This window comes from Puntigrus tetrazona, chromosome 6, assembly GCF_018831695.1.
Source record: "Puntigrus tetrazona isolate hp1 chromosome 6, ASM1883169v1, whole genome shotgun sequence".
Lineage (NCBI taxonomy): Eukaryota > Metazoa > Chordata > Actinopteri > Cypriniformes > Cyprinidae > Puntigrus > Puntigrus tetrazona.
The window spans coordinates 18,720,095-18,734,299 of NC_056704.1; the positions used below are offsets into that span (position 1 = coordinate 18,720,095).

A 14,205-nucleotide genomic window follows, 5' to 3' on the forward strand; every position below is an offset into this window, starting at 1 on the left:
GGACGACAATCGGGAACTGCGAGACCTCTGCTGTTTTCTGGACGATGACCGGCAAAAGGGCAAGCGAGTGTCGCGCGAGTGGCAGCGTCTGGGCGCTTCAGTGCCAGCGTTATGCGTAAGGAGGTGGCACTGTACCTTCAGAAGCTGACAGAATTGGAGCGCAAGCAGGAAGAGGTCATTCGGGAGAATCTGGAACTTAGGAAATTTGCCTGCTGATAGACGAGGAGAAAGGGGGCAGTGTAGGGGAAGGGGCCAAAGTGGCACGGGTCCGTTAGGTGCCGTAACTCCATTGATAGCCAGAGTGGGCTCTTGGTACCCGGCTTGATGCGGGACGTGGGGGACGGAAGCAGCACTTCTAGCGCTGGAAGCGCAGACAGCTCTGAGCATCCACACCATAAGCAGCCACAGCCACCGTCCAGCGGAGGACCTGGGAATAAAAGCCCAGAGATCCAGAAGGCTCGCCTTTGGGGAAAGAGGGGAAGGAGATCGGGTGGAGATCTCTAGCACTGACCCTCCCGTCCGACACAGAAGCACCAGCCTGGAGTATCCTTCGCACTGCCCCAGCCCTGCCCGACCACGCTGTGGCTCCATATCTGTGCCTGACCATCGGCTGATTAGAGGGCTTAGTCCGGAAAAATATGGTCGATCCCTTGGTCACGGAGTCCAGAGACTCATCCAAAGCACCATCTGGCTCCAGGACAACCAATGAGTTCTGAGCTCTACATCCAGAGGCACAGGGGCAGCTTAGGAAGTGGGCCTGGGAGTCCAGAAGCTAGACACCTGCTGCTAGGAACGTCAGAGCTCCACCATGACAAAAGCAAGCTGGGAGGAAGTAGTCCTGAGATGTTGAGGCACCAGTACAGCATGAGCCCTGAACATGGGAAGTTTGGCAGCCCTGGTAGAGAGGCGTCACCTCGGAGGTTGGCAGGAGAAGAGCTGTCGCCACACCATCGGAGCCTTTACAATGGTGTGAATGGTGGGTCTGAAATGCAAAATGACATAACAAAACAAAGTTGTGCTTTTATGCCTGAAAAATGTTTCTCCTTTCTCTATTTTTATCTCACGTTCACCAGTTCAGTATCTGATTAGTAGCTAATACACCAAATATACGACCTGATAAATGGTAAAAGAGAAACAGAACTTTAGGAGGTTTAATCAAAAAACTTTCCACTTCTGATGTCGTGATGATGAGTTTGTCACGTTCAAGTGCTTTGTTGTTGGAATGAATAGAAATCGTGGAGGATGGCAAGTTTATTCTTGCCTATTTCTTTGGAAAATCTGATCAAAGCCAAAACATATACAATATTTTTAGTCAGTATTTAACTAAATGTAACATCCCATTTATTTGGCAACCATATAAACATCATCCACACTGTCTAGATGAGGGGTGTTCAATCCTGTTGTCGGTTCCTAGCACTATCCTGCAGAGTTTACATCTGAAAAGAGTTTACCTCTGATTTACTCTGCCTGAAACAGCTAATCAAGATTAGTAGACACATCTGGTGTTTGGACAGGTTGGAGCTAATCTCTGCAGCACCTCTATCACCAGGACTGGACACCTTAATCTAGCAATAGACTGTCAAATAAATATTATAAATGCTATAACATGCATACAATATGCATCATATGGTTATTTATAGTTTTGGTTCTCTCCTACGCCATATTTAAAGTTTCTGACCTGATCAAAATGATCTCTAAATTCCTAATCATAAATATGGCTTCTGAGGTAATTTATGTCCAATTTGCAGTAAAACAGCGTTACCCGGATATCTGATGATTGCTGATGTCAAGGTCTTTGAGGTTTCTAGCGTGCCGACCACTTTCAGATTGCAATGGACTCTGCTGAAGTTACTCATGATTGGCTCATCTATCTTGAAGCACAGTTAATTATTTCTCCAGAGACACCAGACCTACTCCTGGTATCGGCGAGAATCAAAACTAAGCAACTTGGACATTGTGTTAAACTTCTCCATTCACTGTTTGGCCTCCTTTATGACATGCAAATTTCTGTGCAAAGTACTAAAAATGTATAATAGCATGGTTCGGTACTTAGAGGACCTCTATAGAGAAATGTAATACTGCACATTTAAAACCATAGAATTAGACATCACAAACATCTTTTTAAAACTGAAACATCTTTCAAAAACGTCAGCACAAATCAAACACATATAAAATCACATACTTATTACACTGGATGAAGGACTTTCTTTGTGTCTGTTAAAAAAGTATCTTCTATATATTCTATTTGTCTGCAGTAAGAACGTAACTGGGTCATACTACATCCGCCATATTGTTTTTTGTCATGTGACCTAATGCATCAGTTCTGCCGCTTCACTGCCATTCACAACTCCTCTCCTGAGGCCTATAGCAATAGTAAAATGTATCTATTTTTTTGTACCCTATATGGCAGGGAAGTAGGCATATTAAGACATAACTCAAAATTTTGTCTTTTTGCTGCTTTACGCAAGTTATTTGTGCAATTGACTACTTATGATATAAAAGATGTGCTGACTGTTCAAAATCCCCATGATTTTAAATAAACACACACAAACACACATTAGAGAAATGGTGCAAATCAAAGGAGCTGGGCAGCTATGTGCATATCCCACAGCTGCAGATAACGATTTCTACAGGAGAACATGCTGAGTAGCCTATAGTTCACGCCGCCCATAAAACACTCACCTCAAGGTGAAAGATGTGACTCACTTTGCATTCATTAGCTTCAAGAAATGCCCCTTAAGATGAAATAAGAACCAAGAAAGAGCAGATTGATGCCCGATTTAAATAACTCAGAATACAGAACTTCTTTAGCTGACTTTCGGCAGTTAAACTGGCTTCTCTCATCTTTTCAGAGAAAATTTATTAGATTACGTTTAGGTAGCACCTTCCTGGTGATGAAAAAACATTTTCTAACTTGACAAGGTCAAAAAGAAATCGATGATAGTTGTTGAAAGATATAAGCTTTACAAATGGCAGAGAACCTCAAGAATGGCTTTCAGCTCAGCACTAACAATAAAAGGTAATTGCTAACAAGATGACTGTTGTTGGATGCTGTGGTTTCAGCATTGTCCTATGTGTCTGTAATGCTGCTGTAGACATTTGTCACTGTCACAGACTGTTCTGGTGTTGGTCCCAAAGGGGAAACCGCACGTCCACTGACCCTGTACACTTCCACATCATCCATATCTTCCCCTGAACGACCCTAATGCTGCTCTGAAATGCCTTGCGGTGTCGATGATCTAATAGACTAGAGTGTGTGTGTGAAGTATTGGGTTTTAAAGGGTAGTAGTGCAAAAAGAAAATCCATGGACATTTTCTCAGCTTTATATAACTTAGAACCTTCTGTAGAACAGAAAATAAGATATTCTGAATTAGAATTTTTCCAACACTACAAGTCAAGGGAGTTCAGAATGTCTAAAATGATTAAAACGATAAAACAATCCCTTTAAAATGAATCAGTTTACTTTAGAGTGTTCATTTATTACTTAGATAACAAGGATATTGTTGATGTTTCTGTCAGTGACCGGTTTTATAGAGAATCTATCAGCATTGTCGGCATTTACCGTTGCAGTCACGATGCTCGGACCAATGCTATTTATTTATTTGGTTCATTCAACTGTAGTAAACTGAGTTTTATAAGATATATCACAGTTATATCACAGTTTAACTGGGATTATATCGCAGTTTGTGACATAAGAGCTTTGGTTGTCTATTTGCAGCCCGGCATGATGGAAGTCATTACCGTATTGACATTGCATTGTGTAGCTATTAAAAAATCCATCCATTCAAATGGAGTGTGTTGCAGTGTGTGCAGTCGCTACAAATCATAAGCGTAGTATTTGTAGTGGGAATTAAACTTGTGCGTAGATGTAGTGATGTTGAAGCTCTGGATAATCCTGTAAGAGGTTTTCAGAGAATTATTATTTTTCTGCTTTCTTAGCGTGTGGCTCTTATTCAAAAAGCCAAAGCACATGATTATAAACATCACATTGACTTTAGCCAACAAAGTTCAGATAAATGAGCATCTAAATAACAGCGTCACAAGACAATCCCTCTGCCTTTTTTACTTGAAATCCTGCACAAAAACAAGCACCTCTTGACCTCCTCTAAACTAATCTTTATGCCATCACGGTGCTAGCTTTTTTTTTTTTTATTCTGGTTAAGATGCAGGGCGGCTTTATTTGGACTTTGCATGGGAATCACGTTGTACAGTAGCTAATGCTGTCAGCTCATGCCGGAAATTTGGTCGCTGGTTTTGGATTTCACATGAAAGCTGTTTCCATACAGGCAGTACAGTATACGGCTACACTGAGCTGACAACATCTGTCGATATCCAGCTTTATGCTGAAGAAAACGTGTCTTGAACATTAAAATGAGGGCATTGTTTTATAGGCAGAGAAAAATGGGCACTCTATTCTTCGTTTCTCTCTCTATATCTTGGCTCAGATTTGTATTTTCTCATTTTTTGCTGACCCCGCACTATGAGCAGATGGAGGGACCAAGGTGTTTTTTAAGAGAGCAAGGTTAAAAGACCAGATCCCCCAAAAATGAAATTTCTGTAATAGTTTACTCATCAAAACGAACCAATCATTACTCATCATGCCAGAACCAATGTCCTGTTTCTTATGTGTAACATAAAAGACATTTTTAATAATACAGTGGTCAATCTTTTTCAACCAAATATGAACCATAAAAAAATCATAAACGGTGTCCATGTGACTTACAACAGCATTGTGTGATAGTGAAATAAATTTGAATTGATACTATTCAAGTCGTTTGAAGCTGACATCGCTATTTCTCCTAAACGCAGTGATACGATCATGTTTTCTAGCCTGTTAAATTACGCCCGTGTGCTCGTCTAAGCTTTTCTACTTGAAACACTTAAAACTCTTATGCACGTGAGATTTCTTTCTCAGCTACTTTCACTTCAGTTTAAACCGTGACGAATATGAGACCTTCCTAATACCACAGATAAGAGGGAGGCTTTCAAAGAGGAGACAAAGCGGCCATTGCACAACTTCTGGAAAAAAAAGGCCATTTCCTGATAATACAGAAGTCAGACCTCTTCAGACTCAAACTCTCAGCCCTCAGGGAAGCCTGTGGTTTAGGCAGACCTGTATCTCAATTGCTGTGTGTGTGTGTGTGTGTTAGTGTGCGCGTGAAGGCTGTGTTGTGTGCGCTCCTCCGTGACCTTGGGAGATACCCCCTCTGACTCCGACTCTAAATTTAGCCCTGAAGCTGATGGCTTTCTCAGTGTTTACCTCTACACATACAGTAGGCAAAGACCTTTCCCCCACTTCCACTAACGCAGTCTTACAGGTGTCCTGCTGAATAATCAGGTTCAACTTTAATGCCTTTGCTAAATATATTTGATTACATTTTACGTTTTATTTTTCGTAAAATTGTATCTCTTCATTACACATTATAATGAAAGTTACATTTAATATTTTTACATAATTTTATTTATTTTAGTAATTTACAGCCTTTAACAAATTTATTATATAGTGGAAATTATATTTCAGTTTTGTTTTTTTTTACATTTTATTATTTAAATGTAACTCTTTTTTTAGTGAAGTTTACAAAAGCATTGTATAGTGAAGGCCACATTTTAGTTTTGTGTTATTTTATATTATTAAAATATTAAAATAAAAGAAGAACTCTTTAAAAATAAATCTAATACATGTTTATTTTAGTACAGTTTTTTTCATCAGTTATTAATAAAGGTTGCTTTTACTATTATTCTTTTTATTTTCAACGACACCTATGACTTCAGTTAAACAAATATAAAAATAATAATAATAAGCTATAACAAATTAACTATATACGACAGAAATATAATTTACAAATATTTGTGGCAAAAATATATAAATAGAAATCTCATATAAAGGGGAAAAGTCTCGCATGTGAAATGTATTGATGTATATATGGCCTCCTTGTCTTCTTTAGCAGTGTTTAACTGATGCTCAAAAATGCCATAGAGAGTAATAGGCTTACATTTAGGCAGTGGTTCGGTTTAAGCTGATGAAGTGAACAAAAACAGGATCTGGCAAGTGAGAAAACCTCCTATAATTCTTGCCCTATGCACCGTATTTGAGTATTTTTATTTCCCCGGGAAAGAATATTACAGTGAGCTCTTAGTCACGGGCCTCTAATGGATTGTCACGGCAGGCTCAGCTCAGACTGTTGAGTCATGGCTTTGCGTGAGGATTGTGCGTTTCCAAAAAACTCTGCTTTGCATCTCCACATGTTTTGCACAACTAAGCATAACTGCAAAAACAACTGTTTTCTGACAGGTTTCCCAGACACTGCAGCTACAATATTGCAGTGAGAATGTAAAATATTTAGACCATCTTTCCATGTATTTCAGAAGCAGCACGCAGCAAATCCAATTGTTTTTGTCTTTAATAAGAAGGCATGTGTGTGATTAACACAATGAAATCTGCGCTACAGTGGAGCCAGCAGCAGGCTGAACCGAACGTGACTCTGCCTGAAGGGATATGGTTTAACGCAGTCATGAGATGCATGAATGTGCATTGAGCTTCATTAGGCAATGACCTTCAGTTTGCATGCTCTCTGAGGGGCATCGTGGCTATTCTTTATAGGATGCAGCATGTGACATTATTTTAGTGTGTTGAAAGGTGCTATAAGCAGTTTAAGCCGCTTTAACGTCAACTACACAACCTGAACTGATAAAATAATTAATGTTCAGGAAGAATTTATAATTGGCTATTTTGCAGAATCAGTGCTCAAACCTTGTTAAGAATCGAGTCCTTGCAGCAAAAATCTCAGAAATTAGATTTTGGTTTATCTTACATTTCACGGGTTATTTTTCTGCACAGTTGGACATGAAAGCATATGGCAAGCGCTGTCGTTTCTTGTGCATTTTTGCTACATCTATTGCTACATTTGGAGCGGAGTACATGAAGAATATGATCAATAGAGGTGCAAATGTGTGAAAATGGTCAACTAAGACAACATATGTTTTTATAGGCAGTTACTTGGAATTATGCCTTTGGATAACGAAATCGCCCTGCAAAAAGGTTGCGGGCAAATGTCCACAGCGGTGAGCAAACAATACATGTGTAAAAATGTACCTTATCTATAACTGATTTCTTTTCGTTATTAATCCTAAACAATTGAGAGAAAAGCAAGTAGCTGCTCTTCTCAGCGAAAAGTGAATTTTGTGATCCCCCCCTCCCGCCGTCAGAGCTTAAGCGTTCCCATGATCTCTAAAAATATAGGACATTCTCCCATAATCCCTGTTTTACGATGATGGAAATGTGTAAGTCTGTCTGCGTTTGTGTTAGCGGCTGTTTGTGTGCATGTGTGTGTGTGTATCGGTTATGGGAGAATGTGAAAGAGATATTCATCTTGACAGAAGTTTTGAACTTGTACAAATACGATTTCGCACATCTTGACCTCCGAGCTGCCTCTTTCAGGACAGACTCCGTCCGACAGATCTGAGTCGCCCCGCATGGCATAAATATCAGCCCATGAGCTCTCAGGGCAAATTAAACATTATAAGCTACCAGCCAAGCCCACACAATACAATTTCGATATTCAAGCTCAAGAGCTAAACGCATGCTTAGGGCTTTATTATAATGTAAAGCCTAGTATAATGATTGTTAATGTTAATGGCAGGATACAACAAGAGATTTGGAGAGATCTCCTGCCATGTTTCTAAGAAATGATCTAAGAACTCAATAACCCAAAAAGACGTCATACCTAATGCGTTTTATACTGTTTTTAGCAAGTAAAAGACCTTTTATTGTAATTGCAATTTTTTTTTCCTCGGTATTAAGTATTTTATATCAGGCATTTGATTAAAGTTTATTTTTTCATCTCTCTGCATTGTGTTGTTATTAAGTTATTATAACTTAATCAAAACAACCCAACTTCCTGGAAAACAATTACTGGTTATCGGTTTTTGGAAATGATCCCATCATAAGTTTTTACCTCCAGAATAAAAACTACAGTGCATTTTAAATATCATAAGCATTTAAATATCATTGTGATCAGACGTTATTGGCAGATTTAGATTGGCAACTGATATTTATATGCATTTTTTTTTTTACCAAAATACCTTCTAGCCCTTCTAGCTTTAAAGTAAAAATAAAGTAAAAACAGCAACAGATATTTTCGCTCGTATTTTCTGTTATGTGATTGTTCAATCAACACCAATCATGATATGTTGTATACCGTGCAATAGTGTCATACGTCACCAGGAAAAAATCTGTTGTTTTCATTGAAAGTGAAATATTGCAGTTATATTTTGATTAATAATCATGCGGCGAAAACAAATTTCGCAATGACCCATATGCATGGGTGAATCATAATCACAAAACGTTGTCTAACATGCATTTAGAAAACAGATAGGATGAAGTTTTATTATTTGCCAAAATGAATAACAGCAAAGCCTGATGATCATGTTATCTGGTATGATTTGAGAACATTCTGCTTCAATGGATGCAAATCTCAATCGTGATTGAATGATACTGAGAATCCTTGCTTTTGATTTTTATCATCACCAAATATTGATTGGATCCTTATCCTTGATCATCCTTTGAGCATTTGTGGAGCAGAGTCCTAAACCTCTTTGTCGTTCTTATTATCTGCTGTTTGATCAAAGCGGAGGGCCAGTCTCTCTTCTGGACATCAGTTTTGGTTCACGTTCCCGGTTGTTCCTGCGCTTTATCTCTTTTCACGTTGTGAATGTTAGCGGATAAACCGGCCAGGATGTCTGCTAAAGCCTCCTAAAGTGTTTCTTAGAAGTCCACAGACTGGCATGAATCTTTAATGGCTGACTGCATGTGCACGCCTGAAGCAAATATGATAACGAGATGAAAAAACTGAAGTGGTGAATGAAACAGAGCACTATTGATGCCGGCTTAATGGAGGCAAGCTCAGAAAGAATGGATGTGCCATCACTCTATCCGAATGAATATCGAATGACTTTGAACAGTCAGAGTACAGGAAAGCTGGCTAACCTCTGATTAACCTGCCAATGAAAGCTGCACTTGTGCGTTGTGGTGTCAGTTTGTAGCTACCCATAAAAGCAGTCAGTGACATTGCGAATGGTATTTAACCGTATGCTCTTACTTTGCTAAATTATACCCTCAACAGAGTGTTTCAGCCCAAAGGACTGGTGTGTGTGTGTGTGTGTGTTTGACAGGGTGGCATATGGGAAAAGCAGACAGGTTCACAGTTGGTTTAGCCTGGGCAGGCATGCAGGACATGTTGTCACCACCAGGCTCTGTAAAGCAGGTAAACAAGAGGGTTTGCCTGTGGTCTCCGGTGTGCAATTGAACCTTAAAAGAGAAAATAACTGCTCAGGCGCTGTGAGGGCAGCAAATTATGTCAAGAGCCTCTTATTTCCTCTACAGACCACCCTCGGTGTCAAGCTTAATGTGCGCCAATCACACTGAAACTTACCAACACCTCTGTGGAAAAATCAAATCCAAATGCTTTCAATTTTTGTTCATTGTTGAGGATTGTATTATGACAATAAGCTGCTATTATACTTTTTCAGTGGCTTTGGCTCTAGAAGTATTTTGTCCCTCATACTATTATACACTCCTACAAATTAAGTTCTTTTTTGCATCTATGGATGCGTGAAGAACATTAAACATCCATGCTAACGGTTCAGTGATCAAAAATGTTCTTTATTGTATAAAGGTTCCCCAAGATTATTAAAAAAATAGGAAAAATGTTTTTTTAGAGCTCACTGACAGGTTGTTTTGGGACCCAAAATTGTTCTTTAATGGCATTTCAGAAAAAAACCCCTGAAATCTGTAGAAAGTAGGGTTTCCTTTTATGAAAAAACCCCCAAAACAACCAGCTCCAAGACAAATCATGACATTATAACCTTTGATGCACTGAAAAAAAAACTAGGCTTATGAAAACTGAATATGAAAAAGTTGTATAAAGGTCTATTATGACAAACTCAAACTTTGTAGCTACACAAAAAGATGCAGATAAGAAGTATAACTATTCAACTTTTGCTTACAAGAGTAAAATCATTGTATTCTCAGTGTATTGCAAAATATTCCCTTGTAACAGCATGGCTTCCACAGAAGCAAATTAATCTTTGCTTTGGTATTTTGTGGATTTACATGCTAGCATTAAAAATCTCCATTTCCTATAGAGAAAATGAATGGGCTTTGTTCTTCCAGATCCGACTGCTGTGCAGAAAAACTTAATAAAAGTCTTTTTTATCTTCACAGCTTTGATATCAGCAGGATGTTGCAGCAACAACTGCAGGAACGTGAAGCTCTGGGACAGGTGAGTTCTGCTCAAATGACTTCGGCTCTGTTCCAAACCCTAGTGGGCTGCCTACATAGACAGCATTTTAAGGCATCACTGGTGTGTTCCTGAAGTGAAGGCTGTTCCAAAACGGTAGGCAGCTAAATTATGCTGCCTTATAAGAAAGGCCAACATCTAAGGCAGCACTGTATCCTTTGCTGATGCATCGCAACAAACTCCAGTAAGTGCAGAATTTCAATAAATATGACAAAATGACAAATGCAAATATACTTTATTCAAAGTATAAATGAAAAGAAGTGCTAAGTTATTACAAATTACAATGTAATTATTCTATCAAATATTTGTGCATTGTATGTGTTTTATTGTGCTTATTAGAGTATGGAATTGTTATTTTAGATTATAACTATTTGGGACAGTGTTTTTAACTAGTGATTTTTAACTAAAAGTAAAACTTTTTAATTGAAACTATATTTTATTGAAATATTAGAAATATTGCTTTGAAAGTTAATTTGAAGTACTAACAAAATTACAACTAAAAAAAATTAAAAAAGAAGAATTACTAAAGCACAAAAATACAACTTAAAATTAAAATGAAATAATAAAAACTGAATCAACATATTAATAAATACTATAATAGGATAAATATTGTTCAAATAACATTCAGGCCCATTTTGCAGCTTATTGTGGTAAAAAAAAATTGGTCGAGATGCTGTGACAGAATAAAATAAAATAACCAACCACATCAGAATCAATGACGCCACAATTACAGGCCGACAAAGTCATTGAAATAGTTCTACAGGTCAACAGAAAACATCACGTTGCAGAGAAAGAAAAAAAAAATCACAAATCCAGACACTAGTTCTTCCCACCAAAGTGCTCATTATATTAAGTAGGTACACAGAATTTTATTTCCTGGCAGACTGACCCGCTCACCCTAACTCCCGGAAATTGTGAAGCAGTCAGAGTTCTGTCTGATCTGATTTTCACAAGTGCTTTCCAGTTTTGTGTGCAATATGCATGAACAGCCTGCGCTGTCTGAGGCTGATACTAATGGGGTTGCTGCCTATATAGAGCCTTTCAATTTCATTTCAGTTGGATGGAAGAGACGTTACACATCGAGGCAGCTTACTATAGTTAAAAACAGAGCCCACATGTCCCTCTGGTCCATGCATGTAAGCGTCCATATGTGTAATACAACGGTAGAGGTGACCCTGTCTGTCCGTGATCTCGCAAAGCTGCCCAGCAGGGGCAGAAAATGGCTTTGTTAATATTTAATAACTGAAAGGCAGACGTTTATCCTTAGGGATTACTCACCAATCCCAGTAAGATTTCACAGGAATGCTGAAGGTTTTCAATTTCTTGTTTGTTATAAATTAAAGACACCAACTTCCATGCCATACATGGATGATTTCTGTAATCCTCTTGTTAAACCTGCCATTAAAGAAACAGTTTTGTCATTTTGTAAGCGAAAATGTTGTCATCACTTACTCACCTTCATGTTCAGATCCCTGTATTATTTCCTTTCCTCTATAAAACAAACAGTTATTACATATACTACCAAGCTCTTCTCAAGTTCTCAAGTCAGTCGACAAATGCAAGTTTGAAAAACGCATATGTTTGAAATATGGCACTTCAGAAGACTTGAAATATAGAGCACAGGTTGCACGGACTTCATTTATGGTGCCTTTTTCGCCTATTTTGGAGCTTGACAGTATAAATCACCATCCATTTTACTTGAATGAATAACTAAAGCCCTCCTGAAGATCTCTTTTTTGTTGTTGTTGTTGTTGTTTTGTTTTGTTTCACAGAAAAAAGAAACTAATACAGGGTTGGAACAAAACAGAGGTTAGTAAATGATGACACATGTATGTGTATATGTATGTAAAGCAATCTACTCTTACTATTTCCACCATATTTCATAAACATTAAGAGTAATGCTGGTATACAATTCCAAATGAAGGTACTTTTCTTACTGAAGAAGTAAAAGCGGTTTCTGGTGTTTGATGTTACAGATCTGTGCTGGTCAAATTGCCTGTTTATGTGCTGTATTTTAAGCTCTCTTAATTGTAGTGAATGTTCACTTGTAGTGTCTTTTAAATTTTGAAAAGTCTATTTTAAAAACCTATACTTGCAGATAATATAATACTAAATATAATATAATATAATACTAAATATGATATTTTGAACACTTTTTTTGACTGTGATGTTGACAAACACACTAAAACCCATGTAAAATACTTGATTATAATTATAATTTAATTGTTACTATATTGTAAGTGTAGTGATATATAAGTATATGTAACTTTATCATTAAAATTGTATAACATTTACATGACGTACAGGTTTAAAAAGAAATGACACAATAAGAACAGACTTAAAATTCAAAAAGTTTAAAAAGCTTAAAATTCAAAACTGTAATTGTAATATTGACTAGGCAGAGGTAGTATATTTCAGCAGAACAAAAAATTCACACAGGCTTAGAAATACTTGAGGTTGAGTAAATGTTGACAGAATTTAAATTTTTTGGGGGGTGAACTGTTCCTTTAAGGAACATTTTTTGGTGGGGTGAACTTCAATTTAACATATTCAGTTGGTGAAAACAAGTGCTGACCAACGCTGACAGAAACCAACAATAATGGCCGTTTGTTGACAGTATATAAGTTTTGTAATAAATGCTATTTTTTAAAGGTATGCTGAAGAGTAATTCTTTTGGGAGTATACACAATAAAAAAACAATGAAAATTGAAGGCAACCACCTTCAGCAGATTTTTACGTTTTCTCAACTTAGAAAACGCCTACAAAAATAAGTTGAGAAAACTCAAAAATCTGGTTGCCTTAAAATTTGAAGTTGGCTATTTTTTTTACAGTGTAGGGGGACATCAGTATTTTAACAAAAAGTTACAATATATGTAAATGCATATATGGGAGAGTAGAGTACACTAACACACAGATGGCTTCAAACTCCGAAAATCCTATTTTGGCCTTTTATTGTTGAAAACATGCCTTAGCTTAAAGCTAAATTTCTGTCTCCGCAGTTTTGATGGCTCCTCTTGACCACGCCGTTGACCGGAGGTATGGCTTGACTCAGGGGCCCCAGGAGTCCCGCTCTCACCAGGCACATATTCCATCCCTTCACCTCGACAGTCAGGCCCCATTTGAGTTTTCATAACAGCAGTCGCTTTGTGGGACCCTCTGGTGCAATCATTCGAACGGGGACTGGAGCGAGACCCAGGATGTTTTCGGGTGAAAGACGACGCTCGCGCAAACCACAGAAACAGACACACCCACGCACGACTATGAGAATCTAAATGTCTCCTGTGGTTTACAGATGTTTAACAGTACTGCATTTGGGTAATCAAACACTCGAGCCGTCCCTCTCTCTATATCGGTGTCTCTCTGTATCATCCTGAGTAGCAATAGGACACAAGAAACACAATGCTGTGGCTTCTCTGAAGGTGCTTCCTGCCCTTGATGTTTATTTATGCAGTTTCTTTTCAACCAAAGCAGTTTGAAATATCTCTAACCATGCATCTATGATGGAGTATCAGTATCATGTTTGCTAGTTTTTCCATATCTTGGATTGTTTTTTATTTTTACATGCGAGGTGTTTCTGAACACCAACGAAAGCAGAATGGACTCTGTACATGTTGTCAGTGGCTGAATAACCTCATCAGTGTTTTCACTGATCCTGTGTGTGTATGTGTGTGCGTGTGTGTGTTTATTGGCTTTATTATTCCTTCCCTTCAAGCTCCTGTATATAAGCTAATGAGGTGTTTCTTCATGTTGTTTTATATACAGAAATACAAATATAGTACAATAGTAAATTAATGGATTAGTTTTATATGCATATAATGACTATTATTTTTGACTTACAGTTATTATTATACCGATAATAATATGAATATATCTATGTGCAAAATATTAAAGGATTTTCATTATGTA

General features: G+C 37.8%; 1 pseudogene; it reads left to right on the forward strand.

The window, feature by feature from the left end:
- LOC122347165 overlaps positions 1–13,720 on the forward strand; it is a 14,970-nt pseudogene extending 1,250 nt beyond the window's left edge.
- The last annotated feature ends 485 nt before the right edge of the window (positions 13,721–14,205 follow it).